We start from the raw sequence: 18,322 nt of genomic DNA on the forward strand, positions 1-18,322 counted from the left end.
TGATAGGAAGAGAAAGTCACAAACCTCATTGTTAGGTGGGTTCTGCCTTTGCCGTCTAACCAAAGGTTTGAACAGGTCTAGGACGACCTGGGTGCAGAGAAAGTCGGCTAAATGGTACTGGCTATCAGTCTAAAGACATCTAGTGGCAGAAAAAAATTATTACATTGGAAATCTCTGTATATAAAAAATATTTCAATGAATTTGTTTTGTACTTCAATTTTTATCTTTTTCATAGGCTGGAAATGGTTTCTTTCTATCTCATTTAATTTTTCCTCTGCAGATACACGCAAAAAATCAGTTTTCCAGTTCAGCGTTTGTAATGGGAAGATAGACTTCCCCACAAGAGCAAAGTGTTTGTTTTTCCGGCTTTCTACAAGTGTGTGTCTGGCTTAGCCTGAAGGCTCAGTTTAGAATGTACACTGCAGAACAATCCCTTATATCGTGCCGCACATCATTCCTTCTCCCTTCTGATACATTCAGAATATCACCTCCTCCTCTCTTCTTCTGCTTCTTGTTCTCTCTTGCACTCTCCAGCTGCTCTTTTTGTTTTTTTTTCCCTTTTTCTCTCATAAACTCCTATCACCAACCTTATGTACCTAAGTGTCTCCTTGTGCTCCAGCTAGCTGAATTATGACAGCTGGAATCTGTCTGGGCAACAAAGGCATTTCCACCCAGACACTTCAGGGACGTGAGAAGCATTGCTAAGATTTCCATACTATCTTTCTGCTTCTGAACAATTCACTCAGCTACAAAAGTTCAAATTCAATAAAATTATATTATTGACTGTAATCGCATTATTGGATCCAGAATTTCCTGTATGACTTACGGAACCTGCCAAGAGCTTGCGTATTTGGTAGAAGAAAATGCAGATAATAGGCAGGGACAAAAATTGTTTCTTTTTAATGCAGAACAAAATTTGATTATGGAAATCGCAGCCATTCACTATTTGTAACTTATGTGGAATTTGAGTGGACAAGTTTTAGAGTAATTGGTAACAATCACCTCTAACATTTAACACTTAAGTTTGCAGAGAATGAGAATGAAAGAAAGAGAAAGTTTGCAGAGAATGAGAATGAAAGACATCTGAGTAGAACCCACATTGGACTTAAACCTCATCCCTAATGTCAAGCCCAAAATATCTGGCAGATGTTCTTGCCTTCCCCTACTCCTGTCTGCATGTGGGACAAAAAGTAATTAAAAATCTCCTTAATGGAGGAGCCTTGGATAGCTGTAAAACCTACCAAAGGTTTTCACCCTTTCCCACTCAATCCAAAACTATAAAAGTGTTTCTGTAACATACACTGTAGGGCTCCTGTGTTGTAGTAACACATCCATTATCGCATGCCATAGTGAGAAGTGGTGCCATTCATTCTTAATCAAACCACTATCAACCAACACACTTTCTTCTGTGCACTTTGCTGCACTGTGCTGAGATGGGGTGCATGGGGACACAAGTTGCTATTTTTTGGACTGGTATGTTAGGTGCTCTAACTCATGCAAGGTCTTGCAAAATATGACCACGTATCTTAGCCTATGAGTGTAGTAGTGCATATGTGTAAATGTGTCCTTAAAGTGGAACTAAAGTTTCACTTTTAAGTTAGTACAATTAGGCGGGTCATCATTGGCGAAAGGGTGATGGCCCATCTACACTAATGCGCCTTACCTGTCTGATCTGGTCTCCAGGATTCTGGCAAAAAGTTGAGCTGCACATGTGCCAGGAAAAACTGGCAATCCTGGCTTCTCTTGTGTGTGGATGAATAAATTCCTGTGCACATGTGTGGGAGTTACGTCATACTAGCACGGCCAACTGAGATGGCTGAAGATCATCCGGAAAAGGAAAAAGAAAAAAAAGATGGCCGCACCTGTCGCTAGAACATGGACAGGTGAGCCAGGGTTTATGTTCATTTGAAAGAGACTGCCACCTTTCAATTCAGGGCAAATTGGAAGTGTTTATGAAGGGTCAACTACTACCCAAGTTACAGTATATATACCTTACTGGCACTACATTACCTTTTTTGTCTACAACAGGTAAAAATATCTAGGGCCCCTGGGTATGGGGGAGAAAAAGACACATGCCTTTTTATGACCCCACATCCCATTTAAGTGCAACCAATTACTTGGATGGAGCATTTTGACAGGATCTCCCTAGAGTCAAATCCAGGCAACACTTTGGAGCAGGGAAGGAATACTGTAAACTCTTCTAGGGGGCAGAAGGAGGGGTGGCAAACAAAGACACTGTCACTTTTCCCGGCATGGGCAATTCCAGAGTGGAATAGGCTTACATAAATAAGTAGCACTGAGATAAAAAAGAAACAAAATGATTTAACGCTAAAATTTGGCTAATTTCAGAACAATCTTCTCATAGTAAGTATAGCTTACCTTTACCCTTTATCATACTAAGCAAGAGTAGTTTCACCATTAGGAGGAACAGGCCAACTGGAGGTTTCTTTACCCATTCAATAGCTAAGTACTGGGTTTTCTTTAAAATGTTCACACCATTCCCTAAGAACACTACAGACGGTACAAATCCCAAGAGGTTATCGGCTTCAGAGCTGCTGCAAAAATCAAATCTGAGACCAACAACTTTGCTGAGTTCACACATCAACCTCAGTCTGAAAGAACAACTGAATCTCCTGACTATGTCTGCATTCATTATATATCGAGCCGCCACCATCTGATTCATCGAGTGGTTCTTTGCTCTGACAAACTTGATAAAGTGGCCTTGCATCCATTAATTCAAAATTAAAAAATGTCTTTTGAATTCTCCCTTTAAATATATCATGTTAAAAAATAGGATTCGTTTTATTATGCCTTTAAGTTATGTTTAATTAAAGAAACACTCCCAATAGATATGAGTAAGTATAGTAAATCTACAGATTTTTTCTTGTCTCCGGGGCATTGCTCAGAGTCTTCCAGTGAAAGCCATGCGGATGAAAGGGATTTTTTTTTTTGATTTTCATATTAAGTTATTAGCCTTTTCTTTGAACACTGGAAATTAAAGTTTACACATATACATTAATATGCATATATATTTAACATGAATATATAATGATTCTGTGAACAACTACGATTAGGTGTTAATTTGCAGAACATCTTAAAGCTGCAGATAATAATGTAAATGTGGAATAGGTTAAATGCAGCAATTTTGCTTACATAAATCTGCCTCCATGTTAACCTCCTGCAATTCTCTGCTCTGCATGGTTCAACCTGAGCAAAAACATAGTGGAAAAAGAAAAAAGAAGGGTAGTAGAGAATCTAAATTTGGAAATTTTAAATGAATTTTCATTATTTTGGCAAAATGCATTCAAGTCAATAGATAAGGTGAAATTATGGTTGCCATTTAAGGGTGCAATGAGCAAGGACAACAAGATTACAACCTGATATTAACAAGCAGTGGCCCATGATATGAACATTTTAAAAGCTGCAGTTGTTGTTAAACCAAGGTAAACATTGGTCCATATTTGGATCTCCTAAATCTAAATTCTAACACCAGCGCCTATTTAGCACAGTTCTGACAAGTTGCCACTATGTAGTCCAATGAGAAAAAAAAATTTCTGTGCAAATGTATCAGCATGTGCTCAAATCATTTGTTTAATACCATTGCAAACCTTTTTAATATATGCAAAATGTAATTTTACGATATTTCAGTTGTCTTCATTAAATCTTCCTGTCCAATAGTCATGGCCAATTTTTTCCACCTAGGGTTGCCAATAATGGAACCTGCTGTCAATTTAATATGTGATAATCCAGTATTTTTTTTTTCAGAGAAAAAATGGTATGCTTACCCCCACCTCTTTTTTTAGGTTCCCCTGCACTAAAAATGAATCGGGGAAATCCCTCTTAGATGGCTAGCAACCAAATATTATTTGTAGAAGGGAAGGAAGAAGAGCCATTGGATTGTTATAAATTGCCTTGTTTTTTAGAGAAATGTTGGTGACTGTAAAATCAGACATTTTTAAATCAATTTGATAAATTCCATTTGAATGACAAAATATTTATCCTTATCACTGTGCTGCCATTCCTTCATTGTTAAATAAACAGACTGGGGTATTATTTTGACCAAGCAGTGCTTCTTCTTCTTCTTGATCCCTGAAAATTATTGGGCTCTGCTGACTTTCAGGATCACAAAATCGGCAAAACTGAGTTACAAATACTTTTAGCTAGTATAAAAGTTTCCATACAAATTGCTCAAATGTGGCTTTAGACACTTGGCTGGAATTCCAAGCAAACAGGAAGCTTAGTAATAAATATTTAACACAGTTTCTGTCTTGGTGTTTGTTTCTGAACTTTAATATGGAATGTACTGTCCAGAAACAAACATAATCATTAAGTTTTAGGATTGGAGCAGAGACTGAAGCCTTCTCTTAGACCATATGCTGCTTGATTAAGCATCTTCTCTTCTATATTCCCTTCCCCTGGGTGCAGGCGGTTGCTCTCAGTTACTATACAGGGATTTGAATTGTTTATTGCAAGTTCTGCGGTAGCACAAATAAACAAGACAAAAAATCTAGCAGACGCAATTATCGGTAGGGGCTGGTAATCTGTACATAGACCAAACTCTTACTTTAAATGGAAACAACAGGCGGCCGAGAACAGCAGGGCAGCTGGTATTCATAGGAGATGGACAATAATGACACATATTTTTCCTAGTACTGGTTTTTGTTGTTATAAGGGGGAGAGGGGCAGGGATGGCGGATCCTTCTGATTATTACCATATGTACCAGTCTGTAAAGAGTTTGTTCAATTTTTTACTATTCTACAGTGCTGTAAATGCTTGGTATGCAGAATAGTTAACCCATTTTACCTTTTTTGTCAAAAAAGTAGTTGGTGCCTAACTAAATTTAAGCCTCCAATGCTATCTCAAATTTCCTCTGAGGTCTTTTGTAGAAAAGCAATTATCTCCACAGCTGCTTGGACTTGGAAGAAGGATCCAATATGAACTCTCCACTCTCCTATACTGCCTTTGCCTGCCCAATATCAGTTATTCATCCTCCATTGTTCTCACTACTTCACTAAAGGTGTGCATTTCCCACTCTCCATTACTGCTACTGCCAGCATGGACTTGGAAGATGGACCCAATATAAATTCTCTATTCTCTCGTAACTGCCTCTTCCTGCTTGGATCTAGAGAAAGGGCCCAACATACAGTCTCCACTCTTCCTTATTGTCTTTCCCTGTTTGGACCTGGAAGAAGAGCCCTAAATGCATTTCCAGTTTTGCTTACTGCCTTTGCCAACTTGAGTTTTGAGGAAAGACCCAATATGCATTCACCACCCTTTCTTATTTCCTATGACTGCATGCACTTGGAGGAATGACCCAACATGCATTCTCCACTTTCCATGTATGCCTTTGCTTGCATGGACCTCAGGGAAGTACTCAGTATCAATTATTTATAGACAACTGCTGCCTCAACCCGCCTAGACCTAACAAAGAATCCAGTGGCCATTCTCCACACTTCATCACTGCTTCTACCCGCATTAAGAATAGGCATTCTCTACTACTACTGCCTTTGCCAACATGGACTTGGAAAAAGGATACAATATGCATTTAGCACCCTTCTTTACTTCCTCTGCCAACACGGACCTGGAGGAAGGACCCAATATTCATTGTCAACTCCCCATTTATAAATCTGCTGGCATGAACGTGGAGGAAGGACTTAATATATATTTGGCACACTTAATTACTGTCTTTAGTTGCCTGGAACTGGATGGAAGAACCCCTTATTTTCTCTTCCATACCTTACTGCATGGGTGGGGGATAACTGATGTGGGTTGATAGGGGAGGGGGTACTTGATATGACTGTATAGGTTGGAGGGGTGTAGTTGATGTTGCTCTATACGTGAGATGGGTAACTAATGCTGTTCCATAGGTAAGGGGCAGATTGTATGGCTGAATAGGAGAGGTGGAGTTGGTGTAACAGTATACATGATGATATGACTACAGCTATGTGTGCATTTATTAGATTAGTAGTTATTGGATCTGGCTGCAGCTGGGTTGCACTTTGGTGTTTTGGATGCCAGAACTCCTTCTCCCAACATAGCCTACTTACTTAACATTGTGGTTTATATACCATTTCCCCTAATCTTTAAATAACAGCAAACTTTATTTATGTTGCTTCTAAAGTTTAGCTTGCCTTTTCTAACTCAATATTTTCAGTTAATCGGTATTCAGAATGAGCTTCATTTGGCACGGTAATCTTTGAAGACGCCCGTTGTAATTACTGCATTTCAAGTGTTTTCTTGCTAGAATATTTAAGAACAGATTAGTGATATTTGTGAAGCGGGAATACTACAATAGAAACATTTGATTACTGATTTTTTTAAAACACAGCTTTTGTAACATTGAGGTTAATAATATGCTACTTGTATTAAATAGCAGGAACCTTCTTCTGCATGTACATGGTTTTATTTATCTTCTAGAGCAGCTTAGGAGATTGAAAACTTCAATTCTCCTGTTATGTTAGCGTTGACCATTTGTTAGGATTTTGTAAACTGAGCTCACAATCCCGTAGTATGGTGCGGACTAGAAGACCCCTGGCACAGTGTGTTGGAAAGTGTCTATTTGTTTATAACAGAAGGTGATCTTTTCTCTCTGCTGGTCGAAAATTCTGCCTTTTAGCTGGAATAAAAGCAAATGTCACAGTTGATTTGATCTCATGTAATGTTTAAAGGTTAAACAGAAGTACAACATTAAATGTTATTTGGATAAAACAACAACAACAAAAAAAGAAAATTACCGGTAAACTCCAGCCAGAATAGTTGTTTTCAGGATGAATTATTTTAATGAAGTCTATATTCTGATCATGGAGAGTCTACTATGCCAAAGACATAATAAACAGTGGGTTGATTCTCCCAAGTTAGAGGAAATCACCTTTGATCAGGGGTATAAATACAGACCAGGCTAAGACAGATGAAAAATGTTTCTTACTGCATGGGTGGATCTATGATTAGGGTCAACCTTGTTGACTCCTTCAGTATTCCTAAGAATAGCTATTCTAGAATGGGGACGTCATATTTTATTTGCCTTAATAGCCGATGATCAGGACCTCTTCCCAACCAAAGTCCCATACCAGCCACAGGGCAACTGTCACATAAATAGTGCCCTCTTTTACCCCCTCTGTTTGTGACAAACTCAAAATTTAAATTTTAACCCTCAAAGACAATGGGGTTGATATACTAAGGAAAATTAAGCTGTTGACTAGCAAAATATATTACTCTGTATGGATACATTATTTAGATATTGAATGAGGCGACAATTGTCCCTTCTCAGTAGGTAAGAGAACAATCTCCTGAATTGGTGCCTTGTTGCATTGCTGGCCAGAGATCAGGACATAGATAAACCAGACAACCAAGTGAACCATTTCCTGGAACAACTCCAAAAATGTTTAGCATGCTTGCCTCCCTGCGTTCTGGGCTTAGTTCTTGGCAAGTTTCCTGACTAAAAAAGAATTGCATTGTGGAAGCTGATGAATGAGATGACATTGAATTGTTCATACTTTTCAAGAGACAAGGGAGCAATTTTGTTTTACGGAATGAGCTTATTGTAGTGCTAGACAGTAGACAGGATATAGATGAACAAGACAATCAAGTATTCCATGTAACAACTCCAAAAGTATTTAGCATGCTTTCCTCCCTGCACCAAGGTTCTAGGATTCATTCATGTCAAGTTTCTTGGCTAAAAAAGAATTGAATTGTGAAAAGTAATGAATGAAGTGACAGTCAAATATTCCTTCTTCTCATTAGACAAAAGAGCAATCTCTCTTTATTGAATGGGAGTCTTGTTGAAATAGTGGTCAGAGATCAGGACACGGATCAACCAGACAACCAAATCAACCATTCCCTGGAACATCTACAAAGGTGTTTAGCACCCCTGCCTCCCTGCATTAGTGTCCTGGGCTCAGTCTCCTGGCTAAAAAAGAATTTCATAATGGAAGCTAATGAATGACCTGACAGTCAATTGTTCCTTCCCAGTAGACAAGATACCAATCTCTCTTTTATTAATGGGCCCCCTGTTGTAGGGCTGAACAGAGATCAAGAAATAGAAGAACTGGATAAACAAGTCAGTGGTTTCCTGAAACACCGCCATAAGTGGTCAGCATGCTGGCCTCCCTGCATTGGGGTTGTGCGCTCAGTTCTTATTAAGTTTCCTGATAAAAAGAAAGAATTGAAATGTGAAATCTGTTAGAACTTTATAAATATAAAATGAAATGATGTCATTGTTCTGCTCTCATAAATTGCACGAGGGTGTGCAAACTGAAAATATTTTGCTATAACAGACAGACACAATTTACCCATTTCATGGCTTTTTTTTCCATTTGCCAGCTGTAATCAACTTGCGCTTTCCTTGATGGCAAGAATGATAGCCTGAGAGAATTCTAGAAAGGGCGCATCTCGACAGGAAGAGAGCAAGGCACAGAGGAAACTGATTAGTTGCGCTCATTGGGGTCATGCTTAAAGGTACCGAGGTATTTACGCTAAGACACAATTCCTCCAGGAGATGTTGGCTGCATCCCAGGTTGTCTGTATTTACATTCTGCTAATTGCCTGAGCTGGCAGCAGTTTATTTTCTGTTTTTTTCTACTTATTTTTGCTTTGCACCTTTTTTTATCGGAAAAGTGCCAAATCCAAAAAAGAGCTTTTTAGTCTGGCTCCTACACAGATTTACATTCTACATTGCTGGTGCCAGGCTGCTAGCTGTAGGCCTTGTGTGTCAGTACTTCACCCGTACCCCGGAGTATTGGGTCTCTTCCAGAACAGTATGAACATTTCAGCTGAACTGACAGTCCTTCTGGGAACTCTGTGTACTGTGGCCTAATTCCTTGTGGCTGTATTGTATCTCTCCTTATCTGGCCCACTTTTCATGTGCCCTTTTCAAAGTTTGATTAAAGGGGGTGCATAGCTATTTTGAATACATTCTCTGTTTCTTTTTATTTTTAGGACTAAAAAGAAAATTGATAAAATATTTGCATATAGTTGAGTGAATATTACTTCCTCAAATTAGAACAATAAAATTAAGGATTTTTTGCATCTAAACTATATATTATTTTACTACTGTCAGTGCTGCAGTTCTTCTTTTATGCCAATAAAATTCGCTGGTATTCTGGTTTGGTTGACAGCCAGTTTTTTCCAACCTACTATTTGCAAGTCCAGGCTGTCATGGACCTACCTCATGCAACCTGAGCTCACCGTACTTCCTAAATAAGCAGCAATCACAACTGCTTCTTATTAATATTGGTATTAACAAACTGTATTTATATAGCACCAGCATATTACACAGCGCTGTACATTAAATAGGGATTGCAAATGACAGACAGATACAGACAGTGACACTGGAGGAGAAGAGAACCCTGCCCAGAAGAGAACAATCTAAGAGTTGGGGGAAGCAGCACTCAATAGGAAGGGGGAGTTGAAATGCTGGGTATGTAGTAAAGGTTTAGAAGGCAGATGAAGACCGGTAGGCAAGTTTGAAAAGATGGGCTTTATGAACTCTTTTAAATGTGTGAAAAGTAAGAGCAAGCCAAATAGGACGAGGAAGAGAGTATCAGAGAGTCAGTGGCCCTAGAAAAGTCTTACCAATGCTGTTGATGAAGAAGAGAAAAGGACTCATGACTTCACTAGTGCCGTCCTAAAAACTCTTGAAAAACAAGTTATCTTTGGATGTTTCATTATTAGATCCATGGGGGTTCATGGAGGAGATGTGGGAAGAGTTCAGAAACATCCAAGAATTGGGGTACTAGGAACAGCAATATTATAAAGAGGAACTGTGTGTTTTACTAGTGTGCTCATCTCATGTGCTTTCCAAATGTAAATGCACAAACATGTACTTTACCAATCTGAAACACATCTGTGGACTTATCATACCTTCCGACTATAAAAATCTTACCAATATTTGGGCCCCTTTTTTCTCAACTCAAGAATCTGATACTAAAGGAAGGGTATTACTTTACCTGCTGTGAATCAATGATTGTCCTACCCAACGTACTTCATTCATATGAAGACAATATTGTACATTGGAATTTGTTCCTGTGTTTTTATAGATAAAATCATTTTTAAATGGTTTGCTGACAAGAAGGCCATCTCTCTTTTGTTTTTATTAAAATCATGTTGTCTAATTTTCCCAAATCCCTAATTAATTTGAGCTGAAATCAGAAAAGATAATAAAAGATAACTGTTTAATCCAGTTATATATTCATTAAAAAATAATAATTAAATGTATTTAATTAAAGACAGCACCTGATTCTGCATTTATATTTGCTTCTAGGGCTTAGAATAGAGGAAGGAGGGGTAGTAGTGTAGGCCGTTGGGGCATTGCTGAATTTAAAATGCCATCCATCTAATGCTGGTTTGATTTTAATAAAGTTGATGTAGGTTACTGAACATCACATTGCTTACAGATGGTAATTTTTTTGTTCTTGATTAATTCCAGTGACTGTAGAATGAACAAGCGCAATACATACGGCACTACTCACTTCTATGGGGAGGCGAGGGAAGGATGAGTGAATGGCAACCCTCTGTGTCCTCTTGCATAGGATATGGAGGATCCACTGCAGCAGATCGCTAAACAACACCAAGGGACCAATGCACACACAGTACTTTTTCACCCAAAATTCTCACATTTATTCATCTTAGGCAACATTCATCTAGCTTGCATACATTGCTTAGGAGCTTTACACTTTGCATTGGGTATACTTACTTTGTTTTGGATTCAGCAAGCTACTATGGCATAAAATACGCTCTAGACACCCACCAAAACTTCCCAGAGGTCCTTCTCAGTATGCTTGTTTTGCTTTATTTTTTGGATATTTTTTTATTTTTGAAAGTTGAATTACATGAGTCACCAGGGTCCCCTTTTTCAGCTCAGGCATGATAAGGTCTGTACAGCTCTGTGCATCATTACACTGTAAGTCTTGTGATGTCCCCTCATAGGTGAGTCCATGACACCCTGTACACAGTCTGTCCTCACTTTTCCAGGTTGAGTGATGCTAGACATCATACTACCTGGAAGACTGAGGACATCTAGTGGTGAAAATAATTACCACACAGGCAGTGCCAGCTAGGAAGTGAGCATTGCAGACAATTATTTTTTAATTTTTTTCTCCCGTCAGCAGAACTTTTTGGAATAAATGTTCCTTCATAAAATGTTAGCCAAATACAAAAATATGCTGGTAACTGAAAATGTGAGTATAAAAATCCCTATGATGACCAGGAATTTAGGTTTGCTCTAACAGCTGGTGATATGGTAAATGTCTGGTAATGTGATCTTTGCCCATACAAAAGAAGCTTGGTGAGCTGTTGTTCATGCACACAAAGCAGGGGCGTTGATTGGTCTGCTCTATCCAAACATAAAACCTTTGGCAAAGACCACATAAGCAAAACAACCACATGATTTCTACTTTAAGGAACCATAAGGCCCTTTTATTATAGCCGACCCGCCTTTAGTTTTTCTTATAAATATCTTACATCTTGCTGTTGAAGTTTTTTTTTTTAAAGTATAACTTCCCTAGACGCTTTTTAGATGCTTTATTTTATTTAGTTCTATAGGTTTTGAAGTTCTAAATCAAAGACAGTCATAAAACATTGCCGACAACATGATAAAAGTTCTATCCACAAGCTATTCCGATTCCCAGCTGGTTGTAAGCCATTGAGGTATTTCATCTACAAGGCATAGTAGGTGCTATTGTCCCCACCTCTATACCTCTTCTGAGACTTTGTTTTCTGCAGTTGCTACACCCACCATGCTGCTTCGGGTTGAGAAAGCCTTCATTGTTCTGTATTTTATTTATGTCCTTGGTACAAGCTATTGTACCATAGTGTTATATTTGCTAGCGGTGAGACTGAAATGTTTTTGATGTTATCCAGTTTGTGGGTGTACAGAAATTCACCAGCTCAGCTGTCGTGATTTTATTACAATGATGTGATGATTGATGAAACCAAAAGCTCAGCTATCCGCAGCAACAAAAGCTATATGTTTCAACTCTTTTATAGGGCAACAGTGCTAATGCCTTTGGCTGCTGCTAACACATCCATAAATTGAAAAATCCTATGAGCTTTTGGTTCCAATTCATTGCCATTCACTGAATGTGAACACCTGGTCTTAAAGCATAACTGTACTTAAAATTGTAAATACCGTTATCTATTTGTCCTCCAAAACCATCTAAAATAGACCCCTGTACAAAACAGAGATCTAGACATTTCAGCCTTGTGCTTTTCCAGTCCTCTTCAGTAGTTGTATTCAATAGTGATATCATCTCCTATCTACCTTAAAAAAAGCTTTAACTGCCATTGGGATGTCCCAGATAACCTGGGCTCAGAGAAGGTGGGTTAAATAATGCTGGCTTTTAGATTTTGAGGTATTTTAGTGGTAGAAAAAAGGTATTGCGGAGAAAACCTCTGGATTGAAGGTGAATAATCCATCAGAAGTTGGCTTGTTATTTTACGTTATCTTATGAGCTTATCATGTTTATGTTGTTAATTTTTTGGCTGAAGTTCTGTTTATAATGATGACTGTAGGAATCTTATTTTTTTAAATGCAAGAGCTTTTGAACAATACATGTGCAAGCGGATGAGTATGTGCAAGAGTTCAAGAATATGCATGAATATTCATATGGGTATGCATGCAGTTCAATGATGTAAGTGTATGCATACTCCAACTTTTTTGCTTGCTATTGTCCCTTTTCTTTAGTGAATCCCCCCATGCAGATCGGGAGCTGTAACTTCACTATCAGCATGCTTTTTGCTGTTCAGTGAAAATATCAAAGCTTGAGGCAACAAGGCAAATAGAATTCTAACAAGTTGATCAGCCATGACAGACACATACTTTCTATCAATACAAAATTCTTTTGAAGCTTGTCTCCAGACAAACAGCTAAAGAAACACTTGAAATTTGTGTATGATACTGGATTTAAAAGAGACAAACAAAGGTGGGTGGATAAACCATACTTCAAGTGTGATCTAAGTACCAAGGATTTCTAAAAAACTTAAACGTTTAGAATCCAAACCAAGCACAGAACTAAGAACATGCTCAGTCCCATGTTTTGATTTTCAGGTCTGAAAATTTAACAACTAGGCACTGAGAACTGGATTGGCAATGGCTATCGGCATTGGGCTTGTTGTGCAATTTATGTTCTTGGTCTCTTTACTGGATTTAAGAGACAAATAAATAAATGGACCATAATGGGGCTTTGTATACCGTCTTTGCACTCTCTTTCTCCATTATAGTGGTTGGAGTCCCAGGGACATCTGTACATGCTTAAACCTTTAGAACCCAAATTATGCACACAACTAAGAAATCCAACAGGCCAAAGTGTCTGAAAATTAGATACTCTTGAAGAACGAACTGAATTTTGGAAGGCTGTGGGGTTGGAGTATCATGTCTTCTCTCTTTCCTAGGCATTTTGGGTTCTTCTCGGGGTTCTGGGTCATATTTCATCTGCATTGTGCCTGTTCAGTTTCTAATTTTTTTAGCTTAGTACATTGCCACTATCTAAAACAGTGTTTTCAACCAGGGTTCCTCCAGAGATTGCTAAAGGTTCCTTGAGTAATGAGCAATTTGTGACTCTAAGGTCAGTTTAGGTGGCTCCAATGACCTCTTTGGCTATCTAAAAGGGAGGGGGGCATTCTTTCCACTGACCACCATATTAATATACTGTGAGCTCTGGATATAGTAATTATGGCAGGGGTTCCTTGAAGATCTGAAAGCTAAAACATTTTTTTTAGTTTTGGCAAGCATAAGGATTGTTACTATTGTATGGGTCTATGTCCAATTCGGGAAAAATTGCTACTAGTCCTATCTACAAATGCAGCAAGAAGATCTCTCCTAAGGAGAAAAAAAAACATGAGGAAATCCTCCCTTAGCTATCACCTGAACAAGTGTTCTAATTGGAAGATTTACCTGAATTTCTTTCCCAATGACACTTGAATTGTCAGTATATCCTTCACTTTTAGCCCTCATTCACCAGGTCAAAATATTGGAATTTCAAAAGGACACAGATAGCAATTAACACCTAAAAAAAGGTTGTAACTTTCCCCAGCTATATCAAAAATGGAAAAAATGCTTTACATGCACTTTAAATACACAGTAATTTAGTATGCCAGTGTAATTACCAGCCTATCCCAATCTGTTGACTGGTCAATGAAGAAGCAGCATAATGATGATGGGGTCAGTTCTCTGCCCTTCCTCCTTGTAAACATATTGATGAAATGAACGTGACATCACAGCACAATTCAGAACAACATGATTGAGTAGTAGTGCTGCCCCTTTCGCTGCCAGGCTGGGTGCTGCTGTACAGCAAATTACAGGGGACTATTGTCAAAGTTTATGTATTTATGTTACTTAGTTCTTTGTAAAATCCTTGTTTTATTGAATATATAACTAAATGTAAAGACATTTCCTAATATCCTGCCTGAAGTTTTATGTTAAAGTTATTCAGATGGACAGCTTTTCCTGTGCCGTTTAAGGTTAGACCCTGTATTCCCATCCACCATACAATCCGCTCCCACAAAACGCCACATGATGAACCAGCATTTGGTTTATCTAACCATTTACATGACAAGAGCTTCTCAGAGGACACTTTTATTACAAAACATCTGGGTGGTTTACAAAAATTATATATAAAAAACTAGAAAAACATCTCGGAGTTCCGTGGGAATTAGAAATGGTTTTGTGACTGTTACTGTCCAAGGTGGTTTGAAGAAGAAAGTGTTGGGGGGCTGATCGTGTTGTGAGAATATTATGGAGCGGCTAGAAGGGGGAATCAGAAACTTCATTCAGCTCATTTCCATGGAAACAAGTCTGTAACAGCGATCCAACGGCAGATGAGAGGGTAAGGAAACAGCCACGTTGTAACCTCTCTCAATGAATCAGCCTTTAACTGTCTGATGACCGATGGGGCTTCCGGCAAATCCACATCCAACTGGCCTCTTCATCCTTATGACAGAAAACACAAACAAACACTAAATAAATCATCTGGGCAATCAATAATTTATTGTAGGCTCATCTGAAAAGCAGCAAAAAAAACCCACCCCTGGGTACTTTGAGAGATCAAATGCTCTGGTTTTCCTCAACAAGTCATTTTTACGATGGTTTTGAGATTGGAGGCTCTTGCGGACAAGTTGCGCATCTCAAGGAGAGACGCCTGGGGCAGAGATGTAGGACATAGTAAAAGACATTTAGATAGACCTACTTTTTGCCAGGTATAGCAAAGCAAAAAAATTACCTTGAGATTATGATAACGGGAAAATATTTTTCAACAAACTGAAGGTTGATATCTTCAGATTTTTATCGGGATTTCACTCAATAGCCAAATCTCTCTGCTATATTTGTGAAACAATCCTTGTAAAAATTCCCCTACCGCCTTCTTATCTGATGTTTTAATTAGATGCCTTTGCATTGTTCAGTTTTGGTGCCTTTTCTCCATAGTGCATGTGGGCCCCACCTGGGCACCACTAGCTCCATAGAAATAAATGAGAGAGCCAAGACAAAGATCTGACATGGGGTATAACAGATACCTTTACCTAAACCTACACAGGGTTTTAATGTAGAATATACCCTTACTTTCAACCATCAGTCCAAAATAGAACTCAATTCACCTCCTTTAGCTCCCAAGTTGGTGCCAACATCTTCGTCTGGTCTTCTTCTAGGTTCGGAATCTTAAGCCACCTTGATTGATTGGGTCAGCATTTTGTAACTACATATCTATGGACTACCAACTGTCCCCAAATTGGAGGGACTGTCCCTCTTTCAGAACCAAGTACTCTGGGTTTTTTTTTGGTTGGTATTTGGCACTAACCCCTTCATCCAGCCACTAAATTACTCCATTTGTTGTTTTGAAAAGCTAATAGAAAGGACACCAAATTATTTTTTGCATATCCATTTTTGATGGTAAACAAAATTAGAGCATGGCAGGGGTGTATATTTTGCATACATACTTGACTTTTATGTGTCCCTCTTCCCTATTTCAAAATTTTGGGAAATTCCACACACACACGCACAAGATTCTATTTATTTTGGTATGCCTTTTGTGCTTGTCTTCAATTTTTTTATGTTTTAGTTAGATTCCAGTTTGAAGAAAGTAATCAGCTTTGGGGGATAGCAGAATAAATTAGATTGCTAGAAGGAAACAACATTAATACTGAATGGCCTGATAGAAAGAACTACATAAAGAATTGTCTTATTTAAAATTTATCTATAGCAAAGATTTTGGACAGAGTAAGAAAGTGTTTGAAACCCTCTCGGGATTTTATATCTGCCTTTGTCTCGATAAATGAAATGAGTGTCAACTCATCCAAACAATTATTTCTGTAGATTAGCCACTATGAAAACTATTTAAGTGTGCTGTGTGTTTTATGTAGCTTTGCAATAAAGAGATATATGATGATCCTTTTAGAAGTGTGGCTTCTTATTCCTGGTGGACTATTGTGGCTACCGGGGTGTAGATAAGTTTACATACGCTTTAACCTGTCTTTTTGTGCTGGTGAACATTACCAACAGAACAAACTACAAGAACCGATTAAGCGCTGGACATTTGACACTATGTAAGCCTCCAAAGCCTTAATAAAAGCCGCCCGGTGTTGTTATCGCATATGCAATTTCCTGTTTTGATGCTTGGGAATCGGAGTTGCAATGGGAAAAGCTGAGGAGAGTTGCAGCAACATGATTGCATCCAGGCTCCTGACAGCAGCGGTAATCATTTGTTTTATAGAACAAACCACGAGGAATAATTCAAAATTTGACAGCTATCTAGAGAACAGTAACAGAGAGGATGTTCCAATGGCCACATCCAGCAAGAAAAACAAAACTGCTGGAGAAAAAATGTAAAAAGGGCTCCGCTACAGGGGCACTTTAGTTAACATATAAATATATATAGTCTATAGTCCAAAATACGGCTCGGGGGCCAGAATCCTGTCCACCAAACCCCTGGACTCACAGAGATCTTCATTACTTGCTACATTTGTCTCTATTGAACAATATAAAATTTAATATAAAAGAAGACAAGTCATACTTCCTATGCTAGTTTTCGTTCTAAGTTAGCTGCAGTGTGAAAAATGCAAGTATGCACCAAAAGGGACACAGAGGACAAGGGTGGAAGGGCATCCAGCCATAACAGCAGAGGAAGGTTAGTGACAAATGATGTGTGTGTGTTATCAAGGATTTGTATGTATGTGTGTGAGTGCATGTATGTGGCTGTTAGTGTGTGGGTATATGTATGTGGGCATGAGTGTATGAATATATATATATATATATATATATATATATATATATATAAGGAAATATGTGTGTATGTCGGTTTGAATGTGTAGTTATATGTGTTTGTGAAAGCAGATGTATGTGAATTTATACATATGGATGTGTACTGTTGAAATGTTTCCTATGGTGTACTTTTGAATATGGATAGACTTAGTTTTATGACTCATAGGAGATGTTCACTATATTCCTTGAACAATATATGTTATGTATTTATTCACTGGGCTGGTAAGTTACTGTAGTTATACTGACCCCTGCACTCTGTACTTTATATACTCCTTACTCATACATGCTGTATTTTTTACACACCTGACCCCTGCACTCTGTACATTATATACTCTTTCCACTGCACTGTCTATTCTGGACTGTATGTTTGTGTTAAATTTGGCCAATGAGCTGTGTTACTTTTTTCATGCATGTTGGTTCTTTATTGGTACAAGTGCTGTGGAATAAATGTGCAGTATATACTTGTAAACACCTATTGTCTAAACATCCCCCTCCTATTAAAACCTACAACTTGCTCCTTAATTTTAAATATATATATATATATATATATATCTCAAATAACAATTAGCTATTTTTTTTCTTTTTATATTACACTTTTTTATGAAGACCATTGTATTGTAAGTACCTTGTGCCATGGTTTTCCTGATTAGAGGTGTGGTAAATATGTGTCTTTGGATTTAATATACCTGGATTAATCAGTGTCTCTCTTTGCCATCAAATATTATTGGAGCACATTATAATTACTTGCAGCCACTGAGGAGCAATACAGAACACTACCATTGTAGAAGTGCAGTTAAAATATTGCAGCTATGATAGCAGTCACAACGCCAAAGTCAGTTGATTAACTCAAATTTCCATAGATGCTACAATATAAAGAATCTCTGATTTTCTTTGGGAACACATAACAAGTGGAGTGAAATCTTCCCTCCCCAAAAACCAACAGAAGTAAAATCCAGAAGATGGTTCCAACCCTTTGCTACTCTACCTACCGTGTTTCCCCGAAAATAAGATCTACCCCGAAAGTAGGACCTAGCACTATTTTCTAAACCTGCCCTAATATAAGACCTACCCCGAAA

At 38.2% G+C, this 18,322-nt stretch overlaps 1 protein-coding gene across 2 annotated transcripts in view; it reads right to left on the reverse strand.

Annotated features, from left to right (window-relative positions):
- Positions 1-14,556: 14,556 nt before the first annotated feature.
- Positions 14,557-18,322, reverse strand: part of LOC140343615 (leucine-rich repeat and fibronectin type III domain-containing protein 1-like protein) — a 49,169-nt gene continuing 45,403 nt past the window's right edge. For both annotated transcript variants that reach the window (XM_072430365.1, XM_072430364.1), the window contains exon 5: positions 14,557-14,924. The gene's annotated coding sequence lies outside the window, so the exon portion shown is untranslated. The remainder of the gene's footprint in view (positions 14,925-18,322) is intronic.

The sequence above is a fragment of the Pyxicephalus adspersus genome, chromosome Z, assembly GCF_032062135.1.
Source record: "Pyxicephalus adspersus chromosome Z, UCB_Pads_2.0, whole genome shotgun sequence".
Classification (NCBI taxonomy): domain Eukaryota; kingdom Metazoa; phylum Chordata; class Amphibia; order Anura; family Pyxicephalidae; genus Pyxicephalus; species Pyxicephalus adspersus.